The sequence below is a fragment of the Phalaenopsis equestris genome, unplaced genomic scaffold (genome assembly GCF_001263595.1).
Source record: "Phalaenopsis equestris unplaced genomic scaffold, ASM126359v1 Scaffold001220, whole genome shotgun sequence".
Lineage (NCBI taxonomy): Eukaryota > Viridiplantae > Streptophyta > Magnoliopsida > Asparagales > Orchidaceae > Phalaenopsis > Phalaenopsis equestris.
In genome coordinates, this window is record NW_018165659.1 from 169,298 (window position 1) to 191,337 (window position 22,040).

Genomic DNA, 22,040 nt, shown 5'->3' on the forward strand with positions numbered 1-22,040 from the left:
GCCTTCCCAATAAGCTTAAGTGGTTTTAACTAATCCTCCCAAGGATCAAATTTTACTCCAGAGTCTTTCTAAATAGTAAAAATCAAAGAAGAAAAGCCTAGACTTGAAGTAGTACTAGCTCAAGAGGAAGAACTAATAGCCTTGAGGATAAGAGAGCCAACATCAATAGGTTTCATTTCTTGAAAGCAGTAGTTAAAGATGGCTCTTTCTCATGTCACTTCACTTAAATGATTTGAAAGAAGGAGGCAAGCTGAAATAAAAAAAAAATGTCAGGCCTTTGAGGTGGCGTTGAGCGTTGAAGAATAAATATTTACCTTATGATCATCTCGGTTCTTCCAGGCTCCACGTCCATTAATTAGATATGCAATAATCTAGTCCAACTATGCTTCAAATGGTTTGTACTTAGAATGAAGCAATTTATAGCAGGTGGGAGACCATATACCACATTAATCCGCTCAGAAGTAAACTCAAATCCTAATCCTCAAACAAGAATCGCATCATCAGATGCTTCGGTTAAATTAGCATAAAACTCTCGTACTACAACAATGATAGCTAAAATAGTGAAATAGCAAAAGTTCTTCTAGCAAAAGACCGGGTCTGTAAAACTTTGCTTTGTAATGAACTTCCTCGATAATGAAAATTTGTTGTAGCAAATTTTAGCTTTAAAATTTACAAATTTTGTATTATCATAAGTTTCTTTCCTCTTTCCCCGCTTCATCTTAGGTGCCATCTAAAAAATGTTCAAGAAAAATTTCAAAAAATTTTAAAAATAAGATAAATGGCTTCCTACAAGCTTTTTCAAGAAATCGTAGCTTAAATCTATGGATTTGTCACCACCGAATCCAAAAAATTTTGCTATTTTTGGCCTCCACTTAATGTATGGAAAATCCATGGTGAAATCAAAAAATAACTATGCTAGCATGTAGATCTAACCCAGAGAAAATGAAATTTTGTGGTTTTTAACCAAAAAACACTAAGATTGGAGCACTAATTTGAACCTTAGGGTTAGTTTTTGTTAAAATGAGGAGCAGGAAGAAGCTTAGGCTCCAAAAATAGTGTGGAATCGGTTTAAATTGTGAAAATCTAGAGTTTCGATCGTTTTAATTTAAGCGGCGCCTAGGCACTATGCTGTGTTGAAGTCTGGCGCATAGGCGCTAGTTCTGTTACCTAGGCGCTAGTTCTGTTACCTAGGCGCCAGTACCAAATTTTTTCATTCTTAGGATATTAAATGTAACACAGCAAGTTTAAAGCCTTTAACCAAAAATTTCTCATTAAGTTAATATCAATCCTCATGTGTATGATCTCTCCAACATATTCTAACTTCCAATTGTTCATTTATAATTTATAAGTTGAGATTAATTCCACCCATCTAACACATGTTTTTTACAAACATAACTTCATTAATAACTATCAAACAATTGTACAACGAACACTATAAGCACAAGAGAGCAATTCAACACATATACACAAGCAAACCAACACATACTCAAGTACTAAATAAAGTTTCACACAACTCAACTACCACTAAAGTAATCATGAAAAATCAAACACTCTTAATTCTTTCTAAACTTCAATGGTTCTTGACTGAATTTTCATCCCCATTCTAAATTGTTGAAAAGTTACGATCAAAGATGTGAAAGAAAAGAACACTAAGGAAATCCATAGTCATCTTCTCATCTATCCATCCGTTATTACAATACATTGATATCTGAGAATCCTGATAACACACCATGTGATTGAATTGAAGCTTCATTTGCCACTACAAATGGCCATATTGATGATGCATCTCAGGTAATTTTTTGTGTAGTAATGAAAGCTCCTCTTCAATTCTTCCCAATTTGCTTGTCATCATCTTTAAACTCAATGCTAGGAACCCATTGAAATAATTTTGAGCATCTTTGTGCAAAAAATTATATCCATTTCACATACCATTGTTTGTACTCTCCATGGAAGCAAGAAATCAAACTCTCTCTAAATTCCTTTTATCTCAGGCCAAATTTTTGAAGTTCTATTGATTGGGGACGAGGACAGGAAAGTTTAAGAAGAAAAAAGTTAGAAAAACTGCCTGGGGCCTATTTTTTCCACAACCAGCAAATGTGGCACCTAGGCGTCGGGTTCTGGTGCCTAGGCACCAGTCTCACTCGGCTCTGTCACTTAGGCAACATTTTTGGTGCCTATGTGCCAGTGCCATAGTGAACACTATTTTGCCTATCGTCAAATACTTCAAGTTCCAATCATTTTTAAAGCTATAAATAGTGTTTTAAAATTCTTCTTAACAGTAGTAGGTCATGGTAGTACATCTATAATAGATGTAAATCAAATAATAAAAATTATATTAGGTTGCCTCTCACCTAGTGCTTGGTTTAACGGTGTCAACCTCACGTATCCAAATGTTTAACTCAGACTGACCAAGCATTAAATTTTCTTTATAAAGGTCTTTTTCTCACAAATATAAGGTTTCAATCTTTTTCCACTTACTTTAGTTATACCTTCAATTTTTTGGTCTTTAATATCCACAACCCCATAAGGATAAACTTTTCCACAATAAATGACCCCATCCACCTGAACATAAGTTTTCTGGGTAATAATTTCAATTGAATATTTTATAATAAAACTTATTGTCCAATCTCAAAATATTTTCATAAAATCTTTTGATCATGCCAATTTTTCATCATTTCTTTACAAATTCTAGCATTTTCATAAGATACATTCCTAATTTTCTTGAGCTCATTTAATTGCAAAATCATTTTTCTCCAACATCCTTTAAATTATAATTAAATTCTTTTATAGCCCGGCAAGGTTTATGTTCTAAATCAATGGGTAAGTGATAAGCATTTTCAAATATGAGCCTATAAGATGACATTCCTATAGAAAATTTGTATGCAGTCCTATCAACCCATAGTACAGAATCAAGTCTATCAAACCAATATGTTCTATTAGGATTTACATTTTTTTCCAAAAGTCTTTTGAATTTTTTTTATTAGATACATCTACTAACCATTGATCTGAGGGTGAAAAGCTGTGGCAATTTGATTTTTAATTCCATATTTCTCCAATAATGTGCTAATTAAAAAATTCTTAAAGTGACTTTCCCTATCAATAATGATCACACATGGCATTCTAAATTTGGAAAATATATTTTTGTTTAAAAATTTTGAAATACTCAGAGCATCACAATGCGACAAAGCTATAGTTTCAATCGATTTACAAACATAATCCACAGCTAATAAGATATATGTTTTTTTTTCAAAGATGGTACAAATGGTCTCATAAATTCTAAACCCCAAACATTAAAATTTTAACTTCCAAAGTAAAATTTAGGGGTATCTCATCTCTTTTAGAAATATTTCATAGTCTCTAACATCAATCATAAGCATTCACATATATATTAACATCCTTAAATAATGTAGGCCAGTAAAATCGTAAATGTAAAATTTTAAATACAGTCTTATCCACTCCAAATTGTCCCTAAAAATCAAATTTATGACTTTTTAGTATGATTTCCTTGGTTTCATTAATTGGTACACATCTTTGAGTCACTAAGTTTCAATATTTTTTATTTAAATAAGGGCATCCCAAAAGTAAAATCTTGCATCGCAAATAAATTTATTCTTCTGGTGGCTTGTTAGTATGTATGGTAAAATGCTACTAACTAAGTAGTTAATTATATTTGAATACCATGGTATATGTCACTCAGCAACATTATAAAGTTGTTCATCAGGAAAATTTTCATTTATATCATCCTCAATGTTTTTTTTTTTCTTGTTCAAGTCTTGAAAGATGATCAACTATTTGATTATCAACACCTTTCTTATCCACTCTCTAAATGTCAAACTCTGGTAGAAGAATGACCCAGCTGATTAATCTTGGTTTCACATCCTTCTTGGACATAAGATAATTAATGGTGGAATGATCACTATGCACAATGCAATTAGCTCAAAATAAATATGGTCTAAATTTATCAAAAGCACATACTATTGTCAATAGCTTTTTTTTCAATTGTTGTGTAAATAATTTAAGCTTCATTAAGAGTTTTGCTGGCATAACATATGACTTCAAAATCCTATCATATTTTTTTTTCCTAAAACTGCCCCAATAGTATAATGGCTTGCATCACACATTTACTCAACTGGTTTTTCTCAGTTGGGTGAAACAATGATAAATACAGTGATTAATTTTTTCCCTTAATAATTTAAAGGCAATTAAACAATTCTCATTAAAATCAAAATTTGTATCTTTTTCTAAGAGATTGCATAGAGGCTTAGCAATTTTTAAAAAGACTTTAATATACCTTCTATAAAATCCAGCATGTCCTAAAAAACTTCTTACTACTTTTACTAATGTAGGAGGTTGTAATTCAACAATGACTTGAAATTTGGATGGATCAACTTCCATGTTATTTTCAAAAATCTTATGTTTTAACACAATTCCTCCAATGACCATAAACTGTTATTTTCCTAATTGAGAACTAAATTAGTTTCTTCACAGCATTTTATAATTTTTTCTAGATGATTTAAACAAGAATCAAAAGTGGTTCCAAAAATTGAGAAATCATCTATAAGGACTTCAATTCCTTTCTCAATTAAGTCACAAAAATAAAATCATACACCATTGGAAATTTTTTGGTGCATTACATAAACCAAAAGACATTCTTATAAGAGAAAAAGTCACATAAGGACTTGTAAATGTCACCTTATTTTATCCTCTATAGAAATAGGTGTTTTGTGGCAACCAAAATATCCATCAAAAAGTAGAAATAGAGATGCCCGACTAGTCTGTCCAACATGTAGTCTAAGAAAGGTTAGGGAAAATGATCATTTCTAGTGGTGAGGTTTAACTTTCTATAATCAATTTAGATTCACCATCCAGTTACTTGTCTTGTTAGAATTAACTCATTCCTTTCATTAATGACTATTGTCACTCCTCCTTTCTTAGGAACACAGTAAATAGGACTAACTCATGCACTATCAAAAATAGGATAAATAATTCTCGCATCCAACCACTTTAGTAATTGTTTTTTTATCACTTCTTTCATTACTGGATTTAATCATCTTTGAGGATTATCCCTAGGTTTATGGTTATCTTCCATTAAAATTATGTGTATAAATATTGAAGGATTGATTCCCTTAATATGAGCTATTGTCCATCCAAAAGCTTTTTTATAATTTCTTAATGTTTCTAGTAATTTTTGTTCCTTATCTTTTGTTAAATCTGTGGAAACTATAACATGTAAAGTTATTGAACTTCCTAAAAATGCATACTTTATATGTGTAGGAAGCACTTTCATCTAAAGTTCAGGAGGTTTTTCAATTGATGGAATCAGAGATTTACTATTTTTAATAATATCAAAAATTTCTAAACTTTCCTGAACATAATTAGTATCCTCAACATTTATCTCAAATGATTTTTATTTTTCTTCAAAATCACTTTCAGAAAATCACTTTCAGTATCACTTTCCAATTTTTTTAGATTTAATATAACTTCTTCTTTTTGCCCAGATATGACTTCACATCTTTCTTTGTAATGTTTAACAATCATATAATCAATAATATCCGTCCTATAACATTTACCATCTTTTTTATTTAGCAGGATACTTCATTAACTTAAAAATATTAAACTTTACTTCCTGGTCATCAACACTCATGGTAAATTCTCCTTTCTGCACATCAATCATAGTGTGCCTGGTTGCTAGAAAAGGTCTCCCAAGGATAATATAAATTTCTTTATATTATTCCATGTCTAGTATAATGAAATCCACAGAGAAGATAAATTTATCCACCTAAACTTGTACATCTTCTATAAACCCTTTAGGATAAGTGATAGATTGATCAGCTAACTGAAGGATTACAGTAATGCAAGAAATCTCACCCAAGTCTAACCTTCTAAGAATAGAAAAAGGCATGAGATTAATGCTAGCTCCTAAATCGCAAAAGGCTTTTCCATAAATTTTTTCTTCGATCGCACAGGGTATAGTAAAATTAACGGGGGCATTAAGCTTTTGAGGAAGCTTCTTTTGAATTTTTCTACTACATTCTTCACTAAGTACAAAAATTTTAGAAGCTTCAAACTTCTTCTTTTTATTTAATATTTCTTTCATAAATTTGGCATAACTCTGCATTTCTTCTAAATCTTCTATAAATTGAATGTTGATCATAGGCTTTTTAAATATCTCAAAAAACTTTGAAAATTTTTTATCAAGCTTTGTCTAAGTATTTGAGGAGAAAGAGGTGGTGGTATTTTTGAATACATTTAGTTGGAGAGATAGTTTGTTCTTTATCCTTAAAAATAATTTATTTTGGCTTTTCAGTTTCTTCAATTTCTCTCTCAACTTCAATCTCTTTTAGAATTCCAATATTTATTTCCTTTCCACTGCTAAGTTGAATAGCTTTAATTTGTTCTTGTACATTACTTTTGTCTTTCAAATTTATCTCAACAATACTAGGAAGTGCTCCCCTGGGTTTATTGCTAAGTGCGGTAGCAATTTGTCCTAGTCAATTCTTAATATTTCTTATTGTCGCACCTTGACTTTGTAATTGATTACCTATTTGTAAAAATACTTCTTCTAAAGACAACTTCTTTTCCTTAAATTGTTGGTTATTGAATTCAAGAGGATAAGATAGTTGATAGTTAGAACTACCCTAGTTATTCCAGTTTCCTATTGGGTTCTCTTGAGTGTTCCCCTATAATTGATTTCCACCACAAGAATTATTATTATTTCAGTTAAACTTAGGGTGGTCTTTCCAACCGGGGTAATTAAAGTTAGAATATGGGTTATTGGGTTTATTAATAACTACATGTAAAGTTTCTAATGATTGAGAGTCATTAAATTGTTCTAATAAGTTTTCCTCAATCACCTGTGGTGTTTGAGAAAAGCTCATTGCAAAATTATCTAATTTTCTAGATATCACAGCAACTTGAGATGTCAAAATGGATATAGCATCATTATCATGAACACTAGCTAATCTCTTAGAATTTACCCTTTCTGAGACCCTTTCTGAGGGCCATTGAATGAAAATTATTAGTAGTCATCTCTTCAATTAAAACATAACCTTCATTAAATATTTTTGACATTAAAGACCCTCCAACAACAACATAAATTATAAATCTAAGAGATCCTATTAACTTATTATAAAATTTTTAAATGATTAACCAATTAGGTAGAGCATGATGTGGACCCTTTCTAAAGAGTTCCTTAAATTGTTCTCAGGCTTCATAAATTGACTCCCGTTCATACTAAGTAAAAGAAATAATATCATTTCATAACTTAGCAATTTTTGAAGGAGGAAATTAGTTAGCTAGAAATTTTTATGCCAATTCCCCTAAAGTTCAAAAAAATCTATGAGCTAACAAATTTAACTACATCTTAGCTTTATCCCTTAAATAAAAAGGAAAAAGTCTAAGGTTAATTGCATGGTTTGATACGTCATCATATTTGAAGGTAGCAAGATGTAAATTTGGATCCTCGTATGGCGTCCACCCAAACTGATTATTTTTTACCAATTGTATTATTTCAGGTTTAAGTTCAAATGAGTTAGCCTCTACGGAAGGAGTTTGAAAACCTAAGTGAATTTCATCTGTTGCAGGATTTGCATAATCCCTTAAAGGTCTTTATAAATTTTGATGTTCATTTCCAGTTGTTAGAATCTTAGTGTTATTTTGAAATGTGTTTGCCATTTCTTTTGAATTGTAAACTTGTTTTTGTTTTTTATTTCTTCTTATAGTTCATTCTAAATTAGAATAGTAGGGTAATAAACTTTAGTATCTCAAACTTCACATGCAAAAGATAAAATTTAGAAAATAAAATACAGAAAATATCTAAATAAAATTTTTTATAATTTGCTATTTTGGCAAGTTTTTTTGTATTTTTGTAATTTTCAAAAATTCAAATAATTCTAAAAGTTATTTTTTTGTTATTCTATAATTCAAATAAGGCTTCTAAGTAAAAAAGTTCTGAAATAAAATTTCATTTTAAGTTCCCCGGCACAATGCCAAAAATTTGACCCGACCCACAATTACATAGATATTTATGTTCTCGAATATGGCCAAAACTTGACCCACCCAATTAATTTTTAGCAGCTGGTGAGTACAAACGTAGTATTATAAAATTCAAATTGTTAGTTTTCTCACTAGAGGTACTACGCAAGTATATGTATCATTTCATATAATATAGAGTTTTCATTAAAAACACCAGTATCAATCTCATGGGGAAATTAACGGAAAAAAGTTAATTTAGAATCTTAAGACTATAGAAAATATTTAAAGTAGTTTACGCAATGAAATAAATTTTACAAATTACTAAAAATGTAAGTTAAAAGTAAATGCAGAGTTTTAGAGAATTTAAGATATATATAGAGATACTTTCTCCTTGCAAATAATTCATAATAAATATAGGATTTCATATTTGTAGAGGTTTAACTGTGGCATTATGACAAATAGAAGCATACCTACTCTTTATGTCTTATGAGCAAAAAGAACATTTGCTTATCTAAAGTTGGTGTAGGCATGTATAGTAGTGTTAGGTACGTTCTAGTCTCTCACTCCTAAATTACCCGTCGTGCCTTATCTATAGGACCTACCAATGACCTTTAGTTCCAATCCCTAAACCAATTTGATGAGAGAATCTAGCCTGTCTCTCTAGAAACATCAATTATACACCCATCAAATCTTATCTCCCTATCTATTTGCACTCCCCCTCGGACGATAGCCATGGTTCTTTATAAAGTGAAATGTGATACTCACTAGTTAGAGAAATCTTATCCTTCTCGGGTCTTTATGTTTTTCAACAAATTTTAATAATACAAGTAGTCAATTTGTAAATTAAATTAAGGATCGGTGAAAATACTATCACAAATTTTAGAATAAAAGAAGTTCTAAACAAATCAAAACCAACACTTGATTACTTCATATTGCAAGGAGAAAGAAGAAAACTACTCATAACACATGGGGCTAACAAAACAAAATATATTTATAAAACTCAAATCCAAAGTACAATACTTAAGGAAAAAGATACAAATACTTATTTAAAATGTTTCCTTAAGCACTCCTTTGAAGTTCTCTGACTTCTCTGGCTCCAATAGACTCTTACAAGACTCACAAAACTCCAGAAAATACAAAGACTCATAAAACATTACTACGGTGGTCGCCCACTCTATAATGGTGCCTCCTCTTCTCAAAAAGATTGTAACACTCTCTCTAAATGTTTATAATTAATCTATAGATAGAGCTTAGAAAATCATCAAGGGTTGCTTCAGACATCTCTCAAAATTTGGCCTAATTCATTGCATCTTGTAGAAACTGACTCTGGCACCAATACACAAAACTATCACACCTAGACACTAGCCTTGATCTTCATCTAGCGCCTAGGTGCCAGAATCTGGAGTCTAAGCGCCAGTTCACCTGATCTTGACAATTTTTCTTGGTTTGATCCATTTTTCTCCTTTTTGATGTATTTTTGCTCATCTTTGCTCTTAAACTCTTTTTTCTTGCACCTATAACATAAAACACACAAAATACCTTTCATTAAAGCATAATATCCTAAAGCATAAAAAATAGGTAATTTTAAAGTGGATCAATCATTTCATTTCCAGCTGAGGCAATTTAAATCTTTCATTTCAGGGGTAAATATTATAAGGCTCAATTTCCTTGCAACACATAAAATTCATAACTTTCCATTCTTTATTATCATATCAAACATGTCATGCTCATTACCGTCTTAAAAGTGTTATACACCTTCCAAGCATATATTTGTAATATCATTGTGTTATAAGTGTTGTGAACTATCAACCTTTTAAATTTGATGTGTCCATTCATGATCCATCCATGCTACTTGGAATGTGTAAATGAAAAGCATGCAAGATAGTCATTCTCTTTCAGTTGAGGTTAGAGAAAAGGGTATTCTTATTTCTTGCATACGTTTGATGAAACTATACTTGAAAAAAAACAATTACACCCCATCATTATACAAGGTTTTAAATGTATGCCAAGAACTTTCTGTTGTACATTCACTAATCAATTTACCATATAAATAGTTAGATAGAAGAAATAGTACTATGAGTGTTGGTTTCATTTCCAGCTAAAGTGTTTTAACTCTTTCATTTGAAGGGGAAGAGCTTTCTAATGTACATTCACTGATTAATCTACCATATAAATAGTTAAATAGAGGCATTTAAACTTTGAGTGTTGTTTTCATTTTCAATTAAGGTAATCTAACTCCTTCAATTATGGGGTAAATTTTATAAGGCTCAATTCCTTTCAACACATAACATTCATAACATTCAAATATTTATAATCACATCAAACATTCTACCCTCATTGCCCTCTTAAAAGTGATATACACCTCCAAGATTTTTGTGATGTCATCTGTTGTATGTGTTGTGAAATATCACACTTTGTAATTTTATGAGTCCATTCATGCTTGTTGGAATGTTTAAATGAAAAGCATGCCATATAGTTATCCACTTTCGATTAAGGTTAGAGAAAAGAGTATATTTTTTCTAGCAGATGTTTCAAGAAACCATACTCAAAAAAATAAAATTACACCCCATCATGAGACAAGGTATTATATCTGTGGCAAGATCTCTTTGTTGTACATTCATCAATCAATCTACCATATAAATAGTTATACAGAAGAAATAGAACTGTGAGTGTTGGTTTCATTTCCAGCTAAGATAACTTAACTCTTTCATTTCATGGGCAAATTTTATAAGATTCAAATCCTTGTTGCATATAACATTCATAACATCCAAATCCTTATTATCATATTAAACTTGCCACCCTCATTATCCTCTTAAAAGTGATACACACCTTCCTGGCATATATTTGTGATACCATTGTGTTGTAAGTGTTGTAAAATACAACATTTTGTAATTTGATTATTCCATGTATGGTCCATTTATGCTAGTTAGATTGTGTAAATAAAAAGCATATAAGATAGCATCCTCTTTCAATTAAGGTTATAGAAAAGAGTACCTTTTTTTTCCTGTAGATTGTTTAAGAAATCATACTTGGAATTGATTTTAGAGAAAAGATTACCTTCATTTTTTTATAGATGATTTTAACAAACATACCTTTCTGTTCGTTCTTATAATATTAAACATACTACCATCATTGCCTTTTTAAAAGTGATATATACCTTTAATGCATATAATTGTGATACCATTAAGTTGTAAGTGTGAATATCACTCTTTGTGATTTTATGAGTCCATTTTTGGTCCATTCATCCAGTAGGAATCTATAATTGCAAGGTCTATAAGATAGTCATTCTATATCTATTGAAATTAGTGAAAAGGATATTACATGGCAATATCTTTCTACTATAAATTCACTGATCAAAATATCATATTAATAGTTATACACAAAATATTACTATGAAAGTTGGTTTCATTTCTTACTAATGCAATTTAAAAAGGAAAAGATGGTGGTATTTTTGATATACAAATAAAGATTTCGAAGGTATGAATTTTATGTACTACGAGAATTTGAGCATTAAAAAATTTACATCTGAAATGGAATAGTTAAATGGATGCTTATAAAATTCACATGATGGGGTATTTTTTTTTCTTGTATTTTGGTTTTTTCACACATTTTTATGAAATGTTGTGATGTGTGTTGGTTGTGGTTTGGGGTGGTGCCTTTGGCTTGTGATGTGTGTAGTGTGGTTGTGTTGGCAGTGGTTGGAGTAGAGTGTAGATTGAGGTGGGGATAGTTGGGTTGTGGGGTGGCTCTGGTTTATGCATGGGTGTAGGTGATTGTGTTGTGGTTTTGGCGTTCTTGTAACTAATTTTTGTCATGTGATTGTTATGAAATATTAGTATTTTTTTTCAGTTGTACTAACATAATGTTTAAGTCTAAAGAAGTCATCAACCATGAGGGTTAGGGAAGCAAAACTTATATTTTGCGTCCCTTGTTTTAAGGAGGTTGAGCTGGGAAATAAGCTCACCATCTATTTTAAAAAGAAATGGAGGTAAAATATTATGACTAATTTCAAGGAAATGACATGAAGGGAGTATGATATGTTGAAACATAAGAACAAGTTGGATCAGTTGATGAATGACTGGAAACTATGGAAGAAATTAAAACGGAGAACCACGGGGTTGAGTTGGGATTTAAATAAACAAACTATTGATGCTTCAGAGAAATGGTGGATAGATAAATTGGAGGTAAGAAATTTCATCACTTAATTTTTCTTATACTAAAGATTCTTTCTAGTAATATCTCATACTAAACTATTTGAAGTAATCAACTTCCCAAAATATTGCAGGTAGTACTGACCACCAAGAAATTCAGATTTTGTGGAATTGACCTTGATTTGAAAGAGAAGTTTGATTGTAAGTTCAGTGGGGGTTGTGGCAAGAGGCACTCATGCATTCACCCTAAGTGAGAATGGTATTGTAGCATACAAGAGGAGTTGTAGGTTTAACACATAACTGGCTCAGGTGAATGCCCAAGCTCAAACTAAAATGAATTGGATTCCACCTACAGTCAAAGCACGCTATGATGGAGAAAAAAATGGAGCTGTGTTCATCAGAACTCAAATAACTAAATTGGTGGATGTGTGCACGAGTCAAGATGGTACTTCACATGACACCTCCGTAGATGACTTTCTCCAAGTTCTAGAGATAACTCTTGGAGTTTATGGGGGAATTTCGTTATATCTAGACTCCTTGAAGTTACTGGGGCACCTGACCAGTAGACAGATCTTTAGGAAGATGCCCCCTGATCATCGGGTCACCTATTTATATTTTTTGTACAATAAAAACAATTGATTTTGTATAGTATTATGCTACTGTTTTAGATTTTTTTTAATTTTTTTATGAGATGTCTAATTTGAATGACTTTTATTACATTTTAAACAACTTATATGTTATTTTGTATTTATGTCTTCACTTCGTACACTGTCTTTATATTTTATATATTTTCTTAACATTATCTAATTCACATCTATTACTTGAATAGAGCATTTTTCTAGCTTGGACTAACAAAAAGAGAGACAAAGAAAATAATTGCAAAAATAGTATGTATGTTGTATGAATACTACAACTCATACATCAATCGAACTCCTTGTCGGTCTCCAATATTCTCCCTTAAAAATTTTTTTCTTTGGAGCATTCTATGTCTTCCTAAGTGCTAATAATCAGTTCAGAAATCAATCTTTCTGAACCTTTCAGAGTGTCCTCTTTTGGTTCTTCAATTTCTTCTCTCTCAACTTAAATTTCTTTTTGAACCCTGCCTTCTAACTCTCTTCTACTTCTAAGTTGAATAACTTTTACTTGCTCTTTATTCTAGTCTTTCAGATTTGCTTCAGTATTACGAGGAACTATTTCTTGGGATCTATTACTTAATGAATTTGCTATTTGTCCAAGTGATTCTCAATACTTATAATTGTAGCTCCTCGACTTTGTAACTGATTTCTCATTTGTAACACCACTTTTTTTATAAATAATTTTTTCTCCTTAAATTGTGGATTACTGTTAATATCTGGAGGATAAGTAAATCTATTATTATTATTCCCTTGGTTGTTCCAGTTTCCTAATTGGTTTACTTGGTTGTTCCCCCATTGCTGGTTACTTCCACCTGAAGAATTATTCCAGTTAAAATTTGGATGGTTCTTCCAACCTGAGTTATAATAACTTGAATATGGGTTTTTTTACTTGTTATTTATGGCATTCAAAGTTTCTAATGATACTTGAGAATCTACCATTTGGCCTAATGAATTCTCTTCAATCATAGAAATTAGATGAGAAAAATCCATTCCAAATTGGTATAACTTCCTTGAAATTGCAGCAACTTGATTTGCTAGCATAGTAAATTCATCAAATTCATGAATATTGGCTACTTTTTTTAAGATTTACCCTCCCATGAGGAAATTAAAAATTATTGGTAGTCATTTCATCAGTAAAGCATAAGCACCATGATATGGTTTTAACATCAATGAATCACCAGAAACAACATCAATAATAAATCTAAGAGACCTAGCTAATCCATTATAAAAAGTTTGAATTATTAACCAATCTGGTATAACATGGTGTGGACACTTTCTAAGGAAATCTTTAAATCATTCCCATGCTTCATAAATAGATTCCCCTTAAAAGTGATTAAAAGATGTAATATCATTTCTAAGCTTCACAGTTTTTTATGGTGGAAAATATTTAGCAAGGAATTTTTGTGCTAAATCACCCCAAGTTATGATAGAACCAGGTGATAATGAATGCAACCATATTTTAGTTTTATCCCTCAGTGAGAAAGGAAATAACCTAAGTCTTATGGCATCATCTGAGACACCATCATATTGAAATATAGCGCACAATTCTAGAAAATTGGCAAGATGTAAATTTTGATCTTTAGTTGGTGATCCTCCAAACTGATTATCCAAACTGATTATTTACTCATTATTTGATATTATTTGGTTAATAGATGGTTTAAGCTAAAATTAATTAGCCACCATAGTATGTTTTCGAATACTACAATGAAGTTCATCTACCGTAGGGTTGACATAATCTCTTAATGGTCTAAATTCTTTATGAATTTCAACATTTTGATTATTTTGATCACATTTTGATTATTTTGTTTGATTATTTTGGTCTGCCATTTCTGTTGTTTTTTTGGAATTTTCAAAATTTATAATTTTATTTTGGTTTTTCTAATTCTCTTAACAGTTCTTTCTAATTCAGAATTGTAGGGCACTACTCCTTCAGAACCTGAACTGCGCATACACTAACAATAAAATAAAATAAAATAAATCACACTATAATACTTTATAGATAAATTAATATAATTCCTAAAATAACTTTTAAAGTTTAAATAAGACTTTCTAAAATAGAAATTTGGTTTCGATCAATCCCCGGAAATGACGCAAAAAACTTGATCCCGACTGTTTCTATGCAACAGTATAACAATGTATTTGATTATGTTTTTCACTTATCTTTCCTTACTTTGCAACAATGTCAAAAACTTGATCTTGAGAAAGTAAGAGACAAAATAAGAATTGAACTTTTTAACTTAATATATATTGGGATACTACGCAAGTATACATATCATTATCAAGTAATATATGACTTTTTCATTAAGCCCCAAATATCGAACCCACAGGGATTGTTCACAGTATGCGATAATTAATGTAACAAAATTTCTACTTTAAAAAGACAAATACTTAAACTATAATTTTTATCGTAGGAATGAAATTTAAACTCTTTTTAGTATTTTTAATGTTTGAAAATGATATAAAATTTTAATAAAGATAACTTGAGTTTATGTAAAAGAAAAGCACTAAATACGAAATATCTTTCTCCTTAACATGAATCAATAATATGTATAGAAATTCTGTTGTGGAAGTATTCAAATTGTGTTGTGCCAAACAGAAGCAATATTATTCCTTACCCTTACTAGAGATACTATAAAGAACTTTGGCTAATTAAAAGTTTGAATAGTTCTAAAGACCGGTTAGGCAGGGAAGATATTAGTTCTCACTCTAGAGTTCCCTTGGTTCCCTCCTTGGTTCCCTCCACCTGAACATCTCATATCAAAACCTAAAATAATAAACCAAGTTGGGGGCTTTAGCCTATCACTCTAAATTCCTCTAACTCTACACCCTTTAAACATTATATCTCTATTTATTTGCACTCAATCATATGAACTACATTCTCATTCATACAATCTCTGTGATTCTTTCCAATTGTTGACTGAGACAATACCAGCCCAGTTCTTACATGTTCTCATAATAAATTTTAACATCTAGATGGTTGAGATCAAGAAGTAAATGAAGTGCATGGAATTAAATCATCATAACTTCTTCAAACATTAAAGATTAATACAAACATTAAAGATTATCCAACACTTTTCAATACTCTCCACATCGTCCATCCTAAACTTAATTACTTATCATTTTAAGAAGAAAAATAACGAGAACTACTTAGAATTAATGGAGAAAACAAAACCACACTTTAGTTTAAAATAGAAATTATTATCAAACCAACAAGAAGTCTCAATTAAAACCAAAAGTAGTTTAAAATAAAGATAAAAACTTACCTCAAATTCTCTACCAAATTCTAGAAGTTCATTTGAATCTCTTCTCTCTTACAACACTTTTAACTCTCAAATTAAAACTATAAACAAAAGGAAAATAAATTTTTGGTGCCTGAAATTTTCTCCAAAAGCTTGAAATTTTCTCCAAATGAAATTTTCTCCAAAAGCTTATCTCATAACTTATTTAAGAACTTTTCAAAACTTCTTAATATTTTTTAGCACTCCCCCTTCACAAATTCTCAACTCCTTTTATAATTTTCGAAGAGGTGTCTTGGTATCTCATCAAAATGTGTCCTGATTTGATGTATTTACCAAGGGATGCCTCCTTTCACAAGCTCTTTAATTATGTTTTTCATGGTGGTTATAAACACCAATTTTTGCCAATAGATGTCTCAAATGTTTCTTCAAAATTCATCAAAATGAATTAACCATCAAGTAACTGTCACTGGCGCTTAAGTGTGGGACCTCTGACACTTAGGCGCGGCCTTCTCTCTTTCACCGGTACTTAAGTACCGGTTCTGGTGCTTAGGCGCCAAAATACTTTTGCACTATTTTTGTATTTTTTCTCTAAATTTGATCCTTTTTCACTCCTTTTAGCATTTTTCACCTTTTTACTTGTACCTAAAAAAAACACACAAATATCTTTCATTAAAGTGCAATATCTCAAAAATAGGTATAAAAATACTATATATTTTAGGTGTATCATATACCTGCAACAAAAACACAAAAATATATTTCATTCGACCACTCTGCTAAACGTCTGGAAAGTGTTGGTCAGGTCATCAAATATTGCAATGGAATAACTTTTGAAATAAGCGTAATTTTATGAGAAAGCATGTAATGCTTGAGCTTTTGGGTGGCAAAGATTAAAGCTAGACAATGCTTCTCAATAGGTGGATACTTTACTTCCATCGGTATCAGATGGTGACTCAAGTAATAGAGCACATTTTCCTTATGCTTGTCATTGACCTGAGCTAACAAGGCTCCGAGAAAGTCATCTAAGGTCGTGGTATAAAGTATCAACGATTTTCCCAGGATAGGGGCTGCCAAAACTGGAGGTGTCATTAATGATTGTTTGGTGTCCTCAAAGGCCAGTTGACATTTCTCTTCCCAAACAAATTTTACGTCCTTTTGAATTAATGTCGAGAAGGGTTGACACCTACCTGAGAGATTGGAAATAAAGCATCTCAGATATGCCAATTTTTCTTGGAAGGAGTAAGGTTGTTTTAAGATTTTAGGAGGAGGTATTTCCAAGATAGATTTAATCTTATCTGTGTTGATCTCGATTCTCTAATGATGGACAATGAATCCTAAAAATTTCTTAGAGGTGACGCCGAAAGCGCACTTTACGGGATTCATCCTGAGATTATATTGTCGTAATCATTCGAACAAGATCCTTAAATCATACAAATGGTCTATTTTTTATTTGCTCTTGATGATCAAATTATCCACGTAACATTCCACTTGGTTGTGAACGTAGTCTTTAAAGATCTTCGTCATTGCTCATTGATATGTTGCTCCGGCAACCCGAATGGCTTCACTGTGTAGCAAAAGATCCCAATCATTATCCTGAAAGCTGTAAGTGCTACATCTTATGGAGCCATTTTGATTTGGCTATATCCTGATGATCCATCCATAAAAGAGAAAATCTCAAGTGTCGATACGATGTCTACCATTAATTCTGGTATCGATAAAGGAAACTCATCTTTTGGACTGGCTTTGTTAAAATCCCTGAAGTGGACACATACACGGATTTGTCCATTTTTCTTCTTGACTGGTACAATGTTAGCTAAAGCTAACCACGTGGGGGCTAACCACGTGGGGTATTGTTCTTCTCGCACAAAGTTAGCGTCTATCAATTCTACACTTCCACAATGACTTGTTGCTCTATTTTAAGGCCCATTCTTCTGGTAGCTTGTTTTATTGGGATCATATCTTTGTCCAACATGAGTTTATTAACTGCAACTTCTGGAGATAATCCTGGCATTTCATCATAACTCCATGCAAAGCAATCTATGAATTCTGACAGTAACTTAATCAGTTCTGAAGATTCATCATTGCTGAGAAGAGAACTTATAAATGTAGGTCGCGGCTATTCCTCAATAGTGAGATTAATTTCTTTTAGTTCATCAACAATTGATTTAATTTCTTCCTCAACTTCTCATGGGATGTCTTCTATTAACATGTCTTGAGAGTCCTCCTCTACAACAAGGCAGTCCTCTTTCGACCCGCTAGTAATGACCATGCAAAATTCTGAATCATCGATAGAGACCCTATTTGGAGTTAGGAAATCAACTTTTGACATTCCACAATTTCTTTAAAAGTTGTAGCTTATCTTTTGGCTTTTATTTTGGCACATAACCCTATTAAATTAATTTTTTTACACAAGGGGAAAAGTAATCAAAAGGTAATTCAATTAATTCATTAGAATCCTCTTCCAATTTTACATGATTTTCAAGCTTAACAAAAGTAGAAGCACAGTAAAACTTGATTGGCTTTAAACCAGTGCTATAGATTTCCTTCACCTCTTAACCCTTGACCTTTTTAGGGAAAATCGGAGTAAGAGTAATGGCATTCACATAATGGTTGGTCTGATCATACATCAACTCATATTCACTTTTCTCCACATCTTCCAAGGAGATCTCATACTATGGGTTTTTCTATTTTATCATCATCATTTCCTCCTCGGAGCTTTCTTCATCATCAATGTTGATGGTCAGCTTAGTCCATCTAGTAATCGTACTAGCTTCTCTTCGTCCACATCCCTGGCCTCAACCTTAGGTGGGTGAACAAAAGGAAGCCCCATCAACTCATTGTAGAAGAGTGGTGGCAGATTTCTGAAGCTAGGCTGATGGCTTTGTCCTTGCTATCCTTCTAAATCTTCACTTTTATTTGTCACCAGCTCACAAGAGAAGAAAGCTTTCCTTGGAGGCGTGTAGTAGGCAACGTCTTCATGAATTACAACTTCATGAGCTAAAAATGGTTGTAAATCTCCCTTGATGTAGTGTTCTTATCCTTCCTTGTAATATGTGATGCACTGATGTAAGGAAGACGGAACCATCTTGTGCTCATGAATCCATAGTCGACTAAGTAAAGCATTGAAATAGGTCTTGGCTTTGATGATATGGAATTTTGTGGTTGTTACTAGTTCTCTAACTTTTGTACGCATTGTAATTGTTCTAAGGGATCTTTCTCCCTTATGATTAAATCCTCTTAACATCATTTTAATGGTTGTAAGCTCTTGAACTTCAATATCCAAATATGCTAATGTACGTAGACTCATTAGGTTAAGTGATGCTCCAGGATCTACCAAAACTCTGAACAATACAAATCTGCTGATATTAACAGAGATGTAGAGCAGTTGTTTGTGGTCTTCATTTGTGAAAGTTATCCCAGGTTGTTCTTTTAACGAACAAACTTCATTCGAGAATGTGATGACCAGCTGAGTTAAGCAAATCTCTGGGTCAAGCAAGGCTGTAACAAAAGACTCTCTCATCTCCTTTGATAGGATCAAAGCAGCGTAGATACTTAGTTTGGCCGGCAACCTTCTACGATGAGCTAGCACATTATAATCCACTTTATATAGTCCTCCAATTTTTACTTGATTATTTGGTTCTTCCACTAGAGGATGTGGAGGTCTAGAGGATGTGGAGGTAGCTTTTCTTGAGTTACTATTTATTTTCCTTTATCTACGGGGGCTGACCTCAAGGGTAACATTTTCCCACTCCTTAGGTTTATCTCTGTGATTTTTTTCTATGATTTCATTTCCTCTTCTTCTTGTAATGTTATAGGTAACTTTCTATTACCTCTTCTTCTTCAAAGAGATCAAAGTTGATAGTGAGTGGCGTGTCAAGATGCTCAAGGACTGGCTCCTCACTCCTAGTCTATCGTATCCGGTATTTCTGATATCTTCTTCGTCCTCGATAATGGGTTCCTCAAACTTAAGTACCATTTGAGGATTGGTTTTGGAATCCAGATTGCAGTTAGATTGAGAAAAGTTAGTTATGTTGTCACTAGAAATATCTAAAACATATCCAAAATTATAATCATTATATTCATAATACCCCAGTGAGGCAAAAAGAAAATCATACAAGGTCATGTGTTCGAGGATTTTCTTCCTCAAATTTGAGACAACCAATCTAACAGAGGTAGCCCCTATCCTCCCTCTCCCCCCCCCCCCCCCCCTCTATTGGTATTCATGACCTCATTCTTCTCTTTCTCTTCTGGTTGTGGTGCTTTCTCTGGCGAAGTCTCCATCTTGGGCTGAGCAGGCTGTAGAGTTTGCACGGCTACCTGACCTGATGCGGTCTAAATCTGATCCAGTATTTTCTTGGATGATTTGCTCCAAAATGTACTCCATCCATCTTCTTATAAATAGGGATCTATCAGAGTGATTGGATAGGATAAAATCAGATTTACAGAACCATTTCAAGTTCTTTTAAAAAAAATTTTGGGATCGTTATATTCCCTTGTTTAAGATTTTTCTCAAGCCAATCCTTAAATATGAACCATTCCTCTATAGTATGTCCAAGCATTCTGTGGTATGGGCAATATTTGGGCAGATATTTCTTGTCAACTTCCTCAAGTTTCCTTGGATTTCTTGTCAACTTCCTCAAGTTTCCTTGGATCTGGCAATCTGCTGATATGATCCTCCTTGATGCGACTGCTGGCTAGACTAGCCATATTGTTGTATTCCTTGTTGAGCATGTTGTGATGATGACTAGGAACTTTGACGAGAATGTTTTTCTTGTATCTTTATTGGTTTCTTTCCTTTAACAATCATTGCTACTGTCCTAGACTTTTTCTTGAATATTCGGGTTGTTCTGGGCTTTTCCAATTTCTCCTAAGAATCCATGTGTTTAATTTCTTCCTACAAATTGCTAGCTTTTCCAAGTAGTTTCTCAAAGGACTTGATGGAGACTCCCTTAACCATGAAATCTACTGGCCCATGAATGCTTTTGAGTAGGATTTTAATCCATCATGTTCCTATAGTTGTGTTTCACATTTCATGCTAAGGTTTCTCCACCTAAAGATATAATCTAGCAGAGTCTTATTAGGTTTTCACCTCTCTACTACGAGATATCTAATAAAAATATGATATTGTGCTCCATCAAATCTCTTTAAAAATAGTTTTTCTAACTCGATGAATTTCTTCACTGATCTGTTGGCAACTCCGCTTACCAATCAAATGTTATCCCTGAGAGGCTACTAACAAATTGATGGAAAATTAACGCTTTGTTACCTCCAGTATTACCACAAATAGCTTGGAAGGGTGCTATGTGTTGTGTGGGATTTCCAATCTCATCAAATATCTTAAAGTATGATGACACAAAACCTTTAGGATAAGATACGACATCAAACTCTTCCGGGTAGGGTCTACCCTTTAAAATCAATGCACCACCCTTACATTGAGCTAAGACCTTCCAAACTTGTTCTACCATCTATTTAAACTTTTTTTTCTGGTATGAAACTCGATGGAGAGTCCTTCTTCTATTGATTATCTCTATTAGCCAAGGTGACTTCTCTCCTTTCGTTTGAGATATGTACAATCTCTAGCTAATTGTCTTCTGAAGAAGCTAACTATTGTGCTTGAGACTGTCCATGAATTTTAGCCATGGCAGCCATGGAAGTGGCCATCTCTTCCATCCTTTTCTCCATTTGGTTTATTTGATCATCCCTTAGTAGAACAATACTACACAGATCCTACAACATTCCCTTCAATGAGAGGTTGGGCGTCGCACGCAGATGCAGAGCTCTGGTCTCGATGACATGAATATCCATAAAGTCTTCATCAAGATAGTCATTAAAGTCAAAATCTTCATCATCATCACCAATGAAAACTCCATTTTCTTGGGCTAACTCAAAAATCTCAACCCTGAGCTGCTCAACTTTTTCTTCAATTATTGATTCTTGTATCATCTTGAGATCTGGGGGACTCTGCTAAACATCCTCCATTTGTTCATCTAAATTGGTAACAATTCCTGTGATGATGTCTAATATTTCATACCCTTTCTTCATTC